The sequence below is a fragment of the Manis pentadactyla genome, chromosome 10 (genome assembly GCF_030020395.1).
Source record: "Manis pentadactyla isolate mManPen7 chromosome 10, mManPen7.hap1, whole genome shotgun sequence".
Classification (NCBI taxonomy): domain Eukaryota; kingdom Metazoa; phylum Chordata; class Mammalia; order Pholidota; family Manidae; genus Manis; species Manis pentadactyla.
This window is the reverse complement of record NC_080028.1, coordinates 18,316,791-18,331,125: the sequence shown is the minus strand read 5'-3', so window position 1 is coordinate 18,331,125 and position 14,335 is coordinate 18,316,791. Positions and strand designations below refer to the sequence as shown.

The following is a 14,335-nucleotide window of genomic DNA, read 5'->3' as shown; positions in this document are numbered from 1 at the left end:
GCCAAATGAATGATACGACTGGAGGGAAGACTCCCCATCAAGGAGCCACCCAACTCAGAGGCCCACATTAGAGGTAGAGTTGGGCTGTTGGATAGAATCCCACATATTTTGGGGGAATGTTTGCCTGTCAGTCTAAGAACAAACTGATGATACCAGGCTCGTGTTTCCATATCCGACTGTGTCAGAATCCACCATACTGCAGTGCTTGGTAGAGAGGGTCAGGACTGAACAGGCTTCTTTCCCATTTAGGTCTCTCAGCTAGGAATGTGGGGGAAGGGAGCAAGAGGAAGGGAGGGCACGGCCCAGCCACCCACTGTGCTATTCCCGGGTTTTGATTAAAGAGGAAAATATTGGCTCTGACATTCCTGATTTTCAAGACACAAATGTATTTTGACTTTTTGGAAGAAATAAGGGCTTAGGTTTCACAGGAATGATCCTGCTCAGAACTTCTGACTCAAAACCTAAAGCTGTTCAGCTTCCCAGTAGTTGAATGCACAGCAAGGGCAGTTAGCAAAGTGACATTGCAAAGGCTGGGAGTTGCACAACAGCATGATGTCAGCCTGATGAGAGCTAGGCTGTTGAGCAATGCCACTTGGAAGAGAGAGGTCACACACAAAAACCTGTCCAGCGGTTCTCAGAATTTTATATCTTTAAAAATATTCAATATATTTCTTTATGTGTTGGGACTCAGGCCTTCCAAATCCCTGATTAGTGTTTTTCCTGAAATCTCTTCTGAATCTTGGGTCAGGCAGTGAATTTCCAATTGAAAAGCTAAGTTCATTAAAAAATACCTTGCAGTGAAACCAGAGAAGGACCTCTCGAGTGGGGGAGAAATTTCCCAGAAAGGTCCCTGCTCATTGCATCTGTGTCTTCCTTCCAATTACCTCTACCTTCAACCTCTTTCTTAATGCTGAGCCTGGGGTCGAGGAAATTAAGAGCCTCCATGAGGCAAGGTAGGTAGACCCAGGTAAGACTTGCCATCTCCTCACCCTAGCAGGCAGGAGACATGCATTCTATCGTGCTGGGTACACAGCCGAGGCACCTGCAGTTGCATCCACAAACCCTCGTCCCAGGATGAACCTAGCAGACAGCTTGGATGGGAAGCTACCATTTCTCTCCCTGGCCCTGGGAAGGTATGAGTCAGGAACACAAGAAGTGGAAGGACAGAGAGTTGGCTAACCAGATGTAAAGATTTGGGATCCCTCTGGATAGTAATGCTCCCTCCAGAATGAAAGTAAAATGGCTGCATATCTAACAAATGCTCATAGCAACAGCCTAGGGGATGTGGCTCTTCCTCTGCTGATCTTTAACTTTATTCCTTCAGTCATTATGTTCACTGCTAATATGTGTTTTTTAAGGACCCACACGTACATCATAATTTGGTTAATCATCTCTTTCACGAACAGGAGAACTTTGTAATAGGGCATGGTGACTATCTTGGGAGTATCTGAGGAGAAAGTTTTGCCCCTTTTGAATTCCTAACACTGATACTCAGTTTATTCAATGTTTCCATTTAAAAACTGGTGTGTGTGTGTGTGTGTGTGTGTGTGTGAGTGTGTGTGTTCTAATCTCCAAGATAAGAAGCGATCCTAAGGAGCTGAGGCAGTGTGAACAAATGTACATCAAAGGCTTAAAACTGAATTCTCAACTCAAACAGCTTCATTTAGGGAAAATCAGAGACAATACCTTGGTGAGGAAAAGGTATCAAATCTAACGGTTAGCGTGTAATAATATTTTGTCAGGAGTTTCTCCCTCCTTTCTGCTCAACTACAGACTTTCAGCTAGCATTAATCTTCTAATCAAAAGGGAACAAATCTATTTATAATTGACATAAATGATAGTCCTATTTATAGTTCTCTTTGGCGTTCCATGTTTCTCTGTGGGAGATCTTCCCTGAAACAAAAGCCTACTTTTTGAAACAACTGTGTTCCAGGGACAGCCTTGATCTTTTCTGTTGCCCGAGAGATGTATTTAATTAACCTCTCATCCCTGTTCAGGGGCTTATGGAATACAGAAAGCAATGACCAATACTCCAGCCATGTCTATTTTTGCCCTTGTAAGTGTGGTCACACACAGCTTACATGACCCAAGAGGGATGGCAGCCCCCGATCTCTAGAGAAAGATGTGTGACTACCATCCTCACCTTCAGAATGTGCCCTGGCCTGCCATCCTGCAGTTCTAGGAGCTTCTCTAGGAGATTGTAGCTGGCCTTGATTCCCTGAGAATTCTGTGGTGATTCCACAAGTACTGTCTCACCTGGCACAACCCCTTTGCAAGGCCGGGCAGTGCTAAGTATATCCATTTCACAAACAAAAGATACCCAGCTTTATAACCAGCAAAGCCAAGTCTCCTCGGGGTGTCCAGTTCTCCTCACCTCATAACCAAGCCCCTTTTGATACCTAACATGGTCTCTATGCTGACAAAATAAATATTTAAATATGCCCAGATACTCACAGTTGGATTTAATTCAGAAAAATCTCTGTTTTGAGGAATTCCTTGTGCTGAAAGAAAACCAACCAATGATGCCCATGTTCTCTGCATCAGGTCCTATCTGGACTGGGGAATATAAGGGAACCTCGTGACTCCAGGTGGGACTTAGATGCATCATTGAACTTGAGTTGGAAAGCCTGGCCTGGCAACTTTACAAAAGGAGGGTTTTTTTCATGAGCTTTCCCTCAACTCAAAGCAACTTGGTTCACCCCGTAATTCTGGGTGTAACTCTTGCAAGCACAGGAGCGTAGCTGTAACTCTATCTAGTCAATGACCCAGGCAGAGAGAAAGTGCATGAAGGTAACAAATTCCACTTTGCTTTTAAACATCAGTGGAACATCTCACAAGACTGTATATAGAGAGTGGAGAGTGAAAATTCTTGGTATTCATTTAGATATAGAGTAAACATGTTTTGACATCTGACCTGTCCAGGACGAAAAGTGTCATTTTTATATATTATTATTTATCTTCATGCTGTCAGTTTACTTTGGTGATAATCCCTATATGTGGGTAAGGGTTGCATTCTTAACCAGACTGAAGGTAACATGAAGCAGGCTTTTATGCCACCCTTTGAGATCATGGTAGATACTCATTGCATTTTAGTTGTTTCCATTGGCTTCTTTCAGTTTCTAGCACTCTCCTTGGTACATAGTGGTCAATAAAACATTGCTGAATTGAATAACATTGTAGAAGAGTGACTTTTTTTCTTTTAGTCCATATTTTACAACTGGTCATTTTGATCCAGATCCATTTCTGGAGCCACTGAGTTTTCACTGTATGACCTTTCAACTTGTTGACACCCTTCTGTCAGGGCAAATAGGAATGAGAGCTCCTTTCTGGGCACTCAGTGACTTTGGAAGTGGACACTTTGAATGCAGTAGGCAGAGCTCTTTCTGTTTCATTTTTTCCAGGGCATTTGTGCTCTACCTGGCGCTGGCTCAATTCACTGTTTTAGCTGGACCTCCAGGAATAGACTAACTCCTGTTGATTCTGACACAGGTTGAACATATTAAAGGGTTTGCCATTGTTCCTTGTGAGACATGCAATAGTGATTTAATCTGAAGATCACAGCCAGCTTCCAACAAAAAGGATCATGTTCTGTTTGTCTAAATTCCCTCAGTAGTTTCCTTTAGATATAGCGTTTCTCACTACCTACTTGAAAATGCCTAAAAGTCCATGGGGGCCTTCCGATTCAGCCATGTCTGCATTTCAAATGAATTATTGCCTTCTTATGGACACACACAACTAACCGAGGTCTGGAAAGTCAAAGAAAAATGGATAGCTTAATTAATTCCATGCAGACATTAACTATATTGTATACAAGGGACTATGTGGGATCTTACAGATATTAATAAAATAGCTCTTACCTTCAAGGAGCTTATAGCCAACCAGATGCTATAAAGTATGAACATTCACCAAAAAGCACAATATAGAATAGATTATAAGTGTTGTGAGAGTAATATTATTGCTATTAGGGGAAAGAAAGTTGACATCTGGTAGAAGATTTTTACCGAGGAGGTGACATTTGGAAGAAGGGGAAGAAAGTCCAGGAAAATAAAACATCTGATAGTAAGTCATCTAAGTTGGATGTTGGAATATGTAGACATCTGTAAACTCAAATGCCTATCAGAGCCAGGCAAGTCATGCAAAGGAGAGAGCAGGCCTGAGTAGTGCAATAGAGAGCAGTGGAGAGTTTGGTTTCAATCTAGAAGGAAGAGTCATTTATATTGACAGATAATTCAAAGTTTTATATAAACACTGTATTTGCCAAACAAAACACTTCTGAAGATTGGATGTGATTTATAGACTGCCAGTTTGTGAGCTTTGCTGTAGGGAAATATTAGGAAATCAATTGGAAAGTTACATAGAGGCTTTGTATAAAATGCCTTACTGTCAACTGGAGAAGTTTGGATTCAGTTTACTTAGCCACGGATGGTCACTGGAAGTTGTTTAGAAAAGGAATAAAGTGATTAGAACTGTGCTTTAGAAAGATTAATTTCATGGGTGGGATGGCTGGTGTCAAGCATGTTGGACACAGAGTGATCACTGAGGAGGCTGTTGCAATAGTTTTGCTGAGTGATGCGGAGGACCGAAACAGTGATGGGAATGGAAGGAGGGACACATGTGTAATCTTCCAGTGAATTGGAAACAGCTGTTCTGGATCATGGTGCAAAACAAACTACAATGCTACAACTCGCTTTGTCTAAAGAGTTAGGTTTGATGGTCCCCACTGTCCTTAACATTCTGAGGGATTACATAACTTGTCCATTGCATTGGCTGGGAACCTGATCTCTCCGGCTTCACAAGGTCACTGGCCAAAAACTCCCCTTGCTCTTGAAGAAATAGCCCTTTGATGATCTCAAAAGTATTGAATGTTCAGTTTTTCAGATTTGAGTTCTTCCTTTACCAGGAAGACATAACTGACTTTTAAATTCTATCTGAGCTGTACCCTGGCTATATTTGAGGAGAGCTATAGAGTTCCTTAAAGACAAGGTTTGTGTCTGATTAAAAGGAATCAGCAGTGGCTAGCCTAGTGCCTGGATGATGGTACAAAGGCAATAAATGAGGGTTGAATTAAGAGAGGTATATGGCTAATATCCAAAGAGATCTTGCATGTCTGGGGCAAAGGCGGCACAGGTCCATGAATGCTGAAGCCAGATGGGTATATAGATGAATAAAGCAAGCCTATGAGGCACTGTGGTGAACAGGAGGGCCGCATTCCCACCTAAAAGGCTCCAGCCAATAGCTTCCACTTAGGTGCTGGCCAGCAATGCTCGATCACCCATGTTTTTCAAGAAATGTTAATCTTTGTTTTCATTTAAAATCTCTTGATTTTTATAATTCCAAATTAAAAAATATATTGTGTTGACCAAACAAAAAATATTTTTGGGCTGGATACAGGGTCTGGCACAACTGTGTGACATTTGCTCTTTAGTATTAACTCCATGAGGGTAGGGGCTCTGCTTTACTAATTCCTTTTATAATTAGTGCTTTTCTAACCAGAAGGCACTCTATGAATATTGTGGCTGGAATAATATAGGGGACAAATATTCCTATCTGACTCAAGATTGGGGTTGTACAGTTGATGTTTAATGGGTCCTCATAGACTAGCGTGAAACCTCTTTGAAGGCATGGCTTCATTCTCCCTTGGGTATTGCTAGCATAGAGCATGTGGCCAGCCTATAATGCTGTAATTAAATTAGCTAGCACTATAATTTTACTTCCATGCATTTTACTAAAGTACTGAGCAAAAGTAATGAAAGAATCTAAAAATAACAACAATAAGCTCCATAGTCAATTGATTTTGTAAAGGATATTAGAGATTTTCATGAAATGATAGTAAATGTTAGTTCTAGAAACAGTCTTAGAAATTATCTTGTCAACATTCTTTCAATGGGTGGATTGCAGAGGAGTCAGGGATATTGTTGTATTAAAATGCTGTCGATTAAGTCTAAACAAATTAAATATATAACTGTGAGCTACATATGATACCACCTTATCCTAGAGTTGAATACAAGCAAGAAGTGGCAGGTACTTAAAGTTTAAGGCAAATAGATGTGAAAACTGTGTCTATGACTTACTTTTTGTCCTGAAAAATTGCGAAATCGCAATGATCCCATTTCAGGAGTGGAATGTCATGGTTTGTCTTAATATCAATGGTCCAATGGAAGCATGTTTTGAGACCCAAGAGACTAATTACCAAATTTACCAAGCTTTTTAGTAGTAAAGCTCTGAGCAAATCCAAGATTCCCTAACTCCCAGTTCAAAGTCTTCCCCTTTATTCTATTGTAATTTAAGGAATAGAAGTTACAAACTGACCCTTTCTCCCTTTTCCCTGCTCTTTTGTGGGATAATGTGTTTCTGAAGAAGACATATCCTGTAGATACCTGGACCTCCAGTAAAAGGGCTTAGGTTGGGGAACGGGTCTAGTGAAGGCTTTCAAATGGGGAGCCAGCTGACTCTTTGAAAAGCAGTTTTAAAGTTTATCCTTCACCTTCCAATAGGTCACATAAACCCACTTTTCTTAGCCTAAAACCATTTCTCTTAAATCCCAATAGCAACCTAATGGAACTAATCGACTCAAAGTCAGAAGAAATAATATTAGAACCTGGCCGAGCATGACAAAGGAAGCAATTTGATATGAATAAAACACACATTTGTCCACTCAGGGCAATTAGAAATTTTTTTTTAAGGACTATTGCTTGGCTTTTCTTAAAAAAATGTAACTATTGAAAAAGAAACTGGCAAGATCTTAAGGACTGGATCTCAGTTCCTGGCCCCAGTGATGGGTTTGGAAATTGCAGCTCCAGCAGTTAGGAGTTCCAATTTCCAGTTCACAGAAGGTCAGACTGGGGGGTTATCCTTGGAGCAGTTCTATACTTCCTCTGAGGAAAGGCTTCACCAACTTGAGAGAATCAGGAGTTGATACGGTTGAATCAGCATATATATTGTTAACGAACAACCACAAGCATGTTTGGCCCCAACAACATTTTTCAAATCTTCAGTGAAAGTTCAGCCATATTTTATGATTTCTCTCTGAACACATAAGATCCACCAATCAACATGTACCTATTATTTCCTGCCATTCCCTAGACAAGGGTTCCTCAAACCTTAGTGTGCATTCAGATCTCCTGGGTATCTGGTTAAGATGCAGATTTTGCTTTAATTAGTCTGGAGTGGGGCCCCTGATTCTGCATTTCTAACAAGGTCTCAGGTTGCTTTGAGTAGCAAGGCTCTTGATCTGTCTTCACAAACTAAACTGTATTTTTGCGATGGGACATTGATGTGTGTCCCTTAAGACATCTGTTACTCTAACCAGATTTTCCCATTATAAACAAAAGATTCGTTCTTTCCACAAAACACTTTCCATGCCCTTCTACAAAATCTGGCTTCTTCTAAGAGATATATTTCTCTGTTCTTTATTATTGCTATTTTTTTTATTGGGGCCATCAAAATCATTTATGTTGATTGAAGTCCATCACTCACTGAGTGACTTTAAGACAATAAGTGATCAGTGCCTATTTCAAAATCAGCCAGAAGTAAGAACTTCTGAATCTTTAGCTTATACATCATGGTGTTTTTGTGCAATGTTACAGAACCCTAGCCTGGCTTCCTTGGTAAGGGAGATTTCTATAATTGCCTGCAAAGCACTAGTAATCTACAGAAGTATCAGTCAGATTTGTGGCACTAATACCTTTTACAAGTCTTATGATTCATATGACTTGGACCACAGACTGTCTATCTTAAGGGAAGACTGAAAGTATGCCTACTGTATGAGTTTGTCATTGATTCTCTAGAGAATCGATACCCAAATACTGGGAGGCAAGAATCAGCAGAAAAGAAGGGATCTTTGGAGAGCTAAAAACATCTCTACACCAGATCGAGCAAGTGGAATTATAAGGTGAATGCAATTAGCTGGCAGTCACATTTGTGCCGAAAACATAATCATCCCTTTAATAGGAACATTTGTTGTGCTTGACAAACTTGTAGCGAAATGGCTGGATCCATAGGAAGGAACATGCTGAAAATGGTTTCAATATGATCCTGTTTTTTCACTCAATAGCCATTGATTGAGGGTGTCCAGCCAAAAATAATGAGAAAATGAGCCAACAATAGTCTTACCCTTTGACCGTATTAGATATAGTTGCAGCTGAAATTTGTTATGTTTCAGGAATAACAAAGCATCCATATGGAACAAATGTTTGGCAGTATGGTAGCTGATGAAACCAGGAAAAATTAGACAAATTATCAATTGCTTGCTCCCAAATTACCCCAAAAAGAAATTAGATCCATTTTCAGTAGCTTTTGCTTTCAAATTTCTTCATTCCATGAGTCACCACTACCTTCTGCCAAACTAAATATGTCTATGAATGGCTGGAAACCTTAATGGAAAGAAACATAAAACTCAAAATACGTAGGAAAATTTAAGCTTCCTCATGGAAGACCTTCATGGAAGACTAGCAAGTCAGGAATGTGTGGAGACAGAAATGCATTGACAATATCTTTTGTTTGGGTAGCTTTTGAGTTAACATGCAATACAAAATGTGTAAACTAGTCAATCAACTGACATGACTTCAAATTAAAATTCTCTCTAAAAAGGAATTGTATCTTATGTACTGATTTATTTTTAAGCCTCCAGTCCATCAAAGATCCATAGTCCTAAGGTCAGGCTGATCAGATTTGTAATAAGAGAGAGGAATTGAGTGGAGGTTCTGTTCTCAAAACTATTTCTGTAAGAGGCATCTGTGAAAGCTCCTGTGATGGCCCTTGAAAACTGTTGACTAGAATTAGCTTGCTGTTGAGATAGGAAAAGTTTCCCCCGAGGCAACAGTAAGGGGTGCCAAGAGATGACACCTTGAATAGACTTGATGATGTTATCCAATACATGGTAGAAACTGGAAAAAAAAGTTTTCATGAATGGTTAAGGGCTTGAATTTTCAAAGGCTATTCTGACACATTATACCAGAAGAATATGACATAGAAGTTCCCTCTGAGTTTATGGACTATGGTTCCTAGTGCTATCTTCATGTGAGTTTATCAAGGTTAAGTTTAAAGTGTTCTGCTGTGCAGAGAGCCCTAGGATGAGAGTGAGGTGGCTGGTTTTCCTACTAGCGTGATTTTTGACCTCATGCACATAATGTTGTTTCTGGACCTTATTTCCCACATCTGGGAAGTAAGAGCACTGGACCAGATTGTTCTATATGCTCTTTCTAGCTCTCCAATTCTTCAATTAAACTTTTGCAAAATGAAACCATTTTGCCAAAGTGTTTTCTGAGGGCTGGTGCTTCAGCTGTTATACCTACCTTGGGGCTTGTGTGCCAGGGATATACCATTTGTTCCATACCTTCCCTTGACATCTACTACTCCTTTTAGTGTGAATATCTCAGGAAAAATAAGAGAGGAATTGGATGGAAGTTCTATTCCCAAAACCACTTCCATAGGTGAAATCTACCTGTGAGGGTCTCCTAGAGCCTTTGAAAACTTCTCATTGACTAGAATTGGCTTACTGTTGAGCAAGGAGAAGTTTTACTGGGACAACAGTGAAGAGGTCTCAAGAGATGACACCTCAAATGGACTTTTTTCTTCTCTACCTTAAATAGCATCCAAAATGGAAAATCATGGAGAATGGGTCTGGGGACTGATAGAAGGAAATCGCTGTTGGAATGACTTTTACAACATCAAGTCAAGGAGTTTTATTAAGTGCCCAACATTGAATGCTGTGGAGAACAGAAAAAACTTTTAAAACTTTGTCTTTGTTTTTCTGAAAGGGCTCAAAATAGAGAGGATGAAAATTCATGGCAGCAGTAACCAGCATTTGTTCAAAAGTGTGGTTCAAAAGTGTCCTTGCTATGTCAAATGTTGTATCTCTGGGAGCTGTTGGATGTGAAGCCACTGGGATAGAAGCAGCACATAGCCATTGGTCCACATGGTGATAAAACTCACATTTTGATTTCATCAAAGCCATGCTCAAAGGAACAAATTCATTCTCCTAAGGTAGGCTGTGATAGGGGGCAGTTTGGATGGGCAGCCTGAGAGCACAAAGATACTTTTCTGATTAGTGAGTACATTCCCTCCACTGAACACTGCTTTTTGAGGCTAAGCAGAAATCACCAATAGCTGACTTGGGAGAATGAAAATATTTTGCCTACATGTGATACTTCAGTGACTCCCTAACCAGATAAACTCTTTAAGCAAGCTCAGTATGTAAAATGATAGGCTCCATCTTTTTTCTGCTCCCTCCAGTGAGGACATAAACAGTCCTATTGAGTGAGCATCCTGAAGACTCATTAATTAACTCTTAGGTGGTCTAAATGCAAAATGATATGTGAAAGGGAGATACCAGTATGCTCTTCTTTTTAATTAATAAGGTTCAGAAGATACAGTACCAAATTAACTTTTCTAGATTATAATTAGTGCAGAACCATTGAACCAATGGTTCAATTTCATTAATGGTTGAAGTTGCACCACTGAACTAACTTGTGAGTAGTGATTGGAAGGACAAGGCAAGGTATTCCATTCAATCCATTAATGGCAACATACTCGAACTGCCTTTTCAGTTTCCAGAGCCCTCTTATAGTTGGACCTCAAAACAACTCTGACACGTAATAGTTTTATTCTCATTTTTGTTAATAAGGAATGTAAGTTCCAAGCATATTAAGTGACTCCTCCAAGGTCACAGAGCTAAGTAGGGGAGTCGGGTGACACCCAAACACAGACCTTCTGATTTCCAAAGTAATACTTCACTGGCTTTCTGGCAGGGTTCTTTCTGGGCAATAAAACGACTGTGATAATCCTCAGGAAAGATACATACAGGAAGGGAGGAGAAAAACTGTGACCACTGTCTCTCCATCAGGCTTTTTCATTTGTGAGGAATGGAGAGCTATTTATTATGTGACTAAGAAGGGAATAGTCACAAATATTGAGCTCAGAGATAACTAGCTTCTATTTCATCAGCTCCAGGTGGGCACAATCATTCTTCGAAGCACACAGTTTTGCTCTACACTATTTCTACCTTCCCTTATTGCTGTTACTCAAATAAATGAATTCCATAGCTATAAGATGAAAGGGAGGAACAACAAATACCATTTGTATAGACTAAAGTGAGAGTTTTTTATTTTTAGAGCAAAACTTTCAAAACCACAATGACTTCTTCCCACTCTGGACAATGGACCATAGACTCCTGATAAGCCAGTGACAGATAATTAGTTTGTGTGTTACTTTCACTAATGGCTTTCCTATCTCTCTAGCTGTTTCTTTTCTGGAGACTTTCTCTAGTCCAGTAATTCATAACTAGAGTTGATTTTGCTCCCCAACCTCCCATGCCCAGAGGACATTTGGCAATGTCTGGAGACATATTTGATTGTCACGATTAGGAGGAGGGGAATTCTGGCATCTGGAGGGTACAAGCCAAGTATGGTGCTAAACATTCACAATGCACAGAAGAGCACAATAAAAAAATTATCTGGCCCCATGTCATTGAGAATGCTGAGGGCGAGAATCCCTGTTGCCCATGACACCACTGGGGGAGGTAGGTGGGAGTATGAGAACCAAGCAGGATTTAAAAACGTGTCACTTGGTCTCACAAAGGGGCTAGGGCTGGGGGTAGGGAGGACAGAGAAGTGAGGAGGCTGAAAGCTACAGGGTCCTGAAATCAGTTGAATCCAAAATTCTCATTCTTGGTGCTCCTTTCCCTAGATCCATAGATCATCAGGAGTTGGCTGCATGTGGGTTGGCTCAGTGAAGACTTTCTTAATCACTTGCCTCTGATGAAAGACCCATTTCATCAGGGTAAATGGTACAGAGGTAGTCCCATCTTCCCAGCAATGTTCACAGAATTGACTTTATGACTAACACATTTTCAAAGTTTAAGAAGACCACTCTAATAGCCCTTCTAGTACCTCAAAGAGACCACAGATGAAAGAAGAAAGTAAGAATTTCATAGAGTATTTGCTTGGAGGTCCACAAAAAAAAATCAGGTGTAAATTTCTTTTGGCCTGGGGCAGTCAGAGAAATCTCCAGAAAAAAAAAAAAAAGAACGCATCCAATAACTCGTCAGACTGTTTCAGATTTTCCAGGAGCACAGCTTTGCTAAGTCATTCCAAAGCAGTTCTACCCAAGTTGACATTGGAGAGAGTGACCAAAGAGTCAGAATAATATAATATACAATAATAGTCTAAATTATGACCTTAAGTGGACTTGGAATGTCAGAAGCACATCTGAAGGCTCTGTGTATTGTATAAGAAACAGGCAGGGAATCACTTTAGTTCATGCGAATTTCTACAGCAAGGGAACAAAAGTGTTAGGTTAAGTCTCAGGTGAGTTTATTGGAATTACAGAACCACCGAGATCTACATTCATTTGGGTGACCTTCATTGGAAGCCTCTCTCCTGGTCATTTAAATTTTGGGGGGGACTTTGACATGGACGTGGCTCACTGATACAGAAGGTAGAAAACTGCCTCGGAATTAAAAAACAGAAAGTATCTACTCCTGCCATTAATTAGCAATGTGACCTCAGGCATGTCACTGCTCTCTGAGGTTTGATTAGACTGTTTTCAAGGGCTTCCAAGCTTGTAGCAGTCTCAATTTTACTTCCTTTGAATGATTAGGTAGTTTTAAGAGGGAGATATTAGAGAGACACATACTTAGTCAATAGTTTCTTTGGTGTCTTCCCAGGGGCTTCAGTGTGGTTTTTTTTTCTTGGCATGGAAACTCTTAATCCTGTATTACACTTGAGCATTTAATGTAGAAGGTTTTAATTTAAAAGACTGTGTGGTCTCTGCTGGTATCATACTTTCTCTTTGTGTCCATGCTGCTGCTGATCAAATACTGCAAAGCCATTACCTTAGGACTAACGCAGAGGGCCACGTGCAAAAGTTCTGGCCAATTGCATTAAGCAATATGCCAGATGTAAAGTAAGTGAAGGGTTTTTCTTGGTATTTAAGGTTCAGTGAAGAAGTAAGAGGGGCAGCTATGCCAAGAATGAAAAGTCAGAGCTTGCCAAGTGCTTCTTTAAGTGGCTTTAGCCAGTGTGAGACTAAACAATGCATTAAATAGGCATAGAACTTACTGCAGTTAAGGAATTGCACTTCAAATAACAGCTCTTTGCTACATTTTAAACATGATCCTGCATATAAAGACAAACAAAATGCTGTGTTGTCATCTTCTTAGTCTCACAGCTAATAAGGCCTGGGGATATGAACTTTCCAGACAACCGAAAGTAATTCTTTGTGATCTTAGAGCATGCTGATGTTTCATGGAGAGGTGTAGGATGGACCTCTGCCAGGGCAGCAGCTCAGTGCAAAAACAATTTCTTGCCACCATGGTTGTCAAAGACGTCTGGCTGCATACAAGAGCAAAGGCTTTTTAGCCCATTATTGAGAGTAATGAGAAATCTTGGAATTAGTGTGTCTGATTCTGTGGTGTGGGCTGTGAAATCAGAAGGAAGGCTGCGAGAGAGATGAGGTTGGCTCCTAACAGGCTCTGAGGAATACTGGCATGGTACCTGACGTCTGGACAGGATATATGGAGGCCCAGATTATTTGAAGAATACCAAAACTCTCCTTTGGATACAGAGTATCTAACCTACCAGCTGTTAAAGATATGAGCCACTCCAATACCGATGTCTTCAAACAACTGGTTGAGTGATACCCGCACAGGTGGAAGCCTTACATCCAAACTACTGGCTGCCCCCACAGCTCCGTTCAGAGTCAGCTTGGGGAATTCTCTTCCTGCCTGGCACACTATCTGGATTATGGTGCCTTGTGACCACCTCTCCTTTCCCACCTCTCTCATAGTTCTCAGAGAAAGATCCTTGGTCCAGATAAATAGCCCTTCTTCTTTGAGAAAAAGCAACAGAACTAATAACTGCAAGAAATGAAGCACTTGAGATTTGCTGACAGAGGAAGGGGATCCCCCAGATTACAATGTATCTCCTGGTGCTCACAGGTAAGTGGCTTTGTTCTGCCTGAGTGGGACCAATCTGTGAAGGCTCTTGCGGAGCAGCAGACTTGAATCAGAGAATACTTTTCTTGTGCACCCTAAGGAAATTCTATTAGTATTTCCTAAGTTTCTCTAGAAGATAAAATGTAGGGTCATTACATGGATCTCACCCTCACTCCTTCTTTCAAAGAAGTATTCAGAATCGACTAAGTTACCCCAGGTTTCCTGCTTTTTATCTCTTAGAAGAGGACTGGGGTTTGGGAAGCATCTCTCTGTGCTACAACATGAAGACTGTGAATGGCCAAATGAATATGCTTTCTGGAGAAAAGAGACCTTGACTTTGGTTCTGTATCCACCCAGTGAGGTAAGTTGCAAAATCTTGGTGTCTCACATTTCTCATTTGAC

At 40.5% G+C, this 14,335-nt stretch overlaps 1 protein-coding gene and 1 long non-coding RNA gene across 7 annotated transcripts in view; one reads left to right on the top strand and one right to left on the bottom strand.

Moving 5' to 3' along the window:
- Positions 1-14,335, bottom strand: part of IGF1 (insulin like growth factor 1) — a 77,349-nt gene that overhangs the window by 52,358 nt on the left and 10,656 nt on the right. The gene's annotated exons all lie outside the window — the stretch shown is intronic.
- LOC130678955 (uncharacterized) overlaps positions 13,899-14,335 on the top strand; it is a 183,215-nt gene continuing 182,778 nt past the window's right edge. For both annotated transcript variants that reach the window (XR_008991934.1, XR_008991933.1), the window contains exon 1: positions 13,899-14,294. This is a non-coding gene — a long non-coding RNA (uncharacterized LOC130678955). The remainder of the gene's footprint in view (positions 14,295-14,335) is intronic.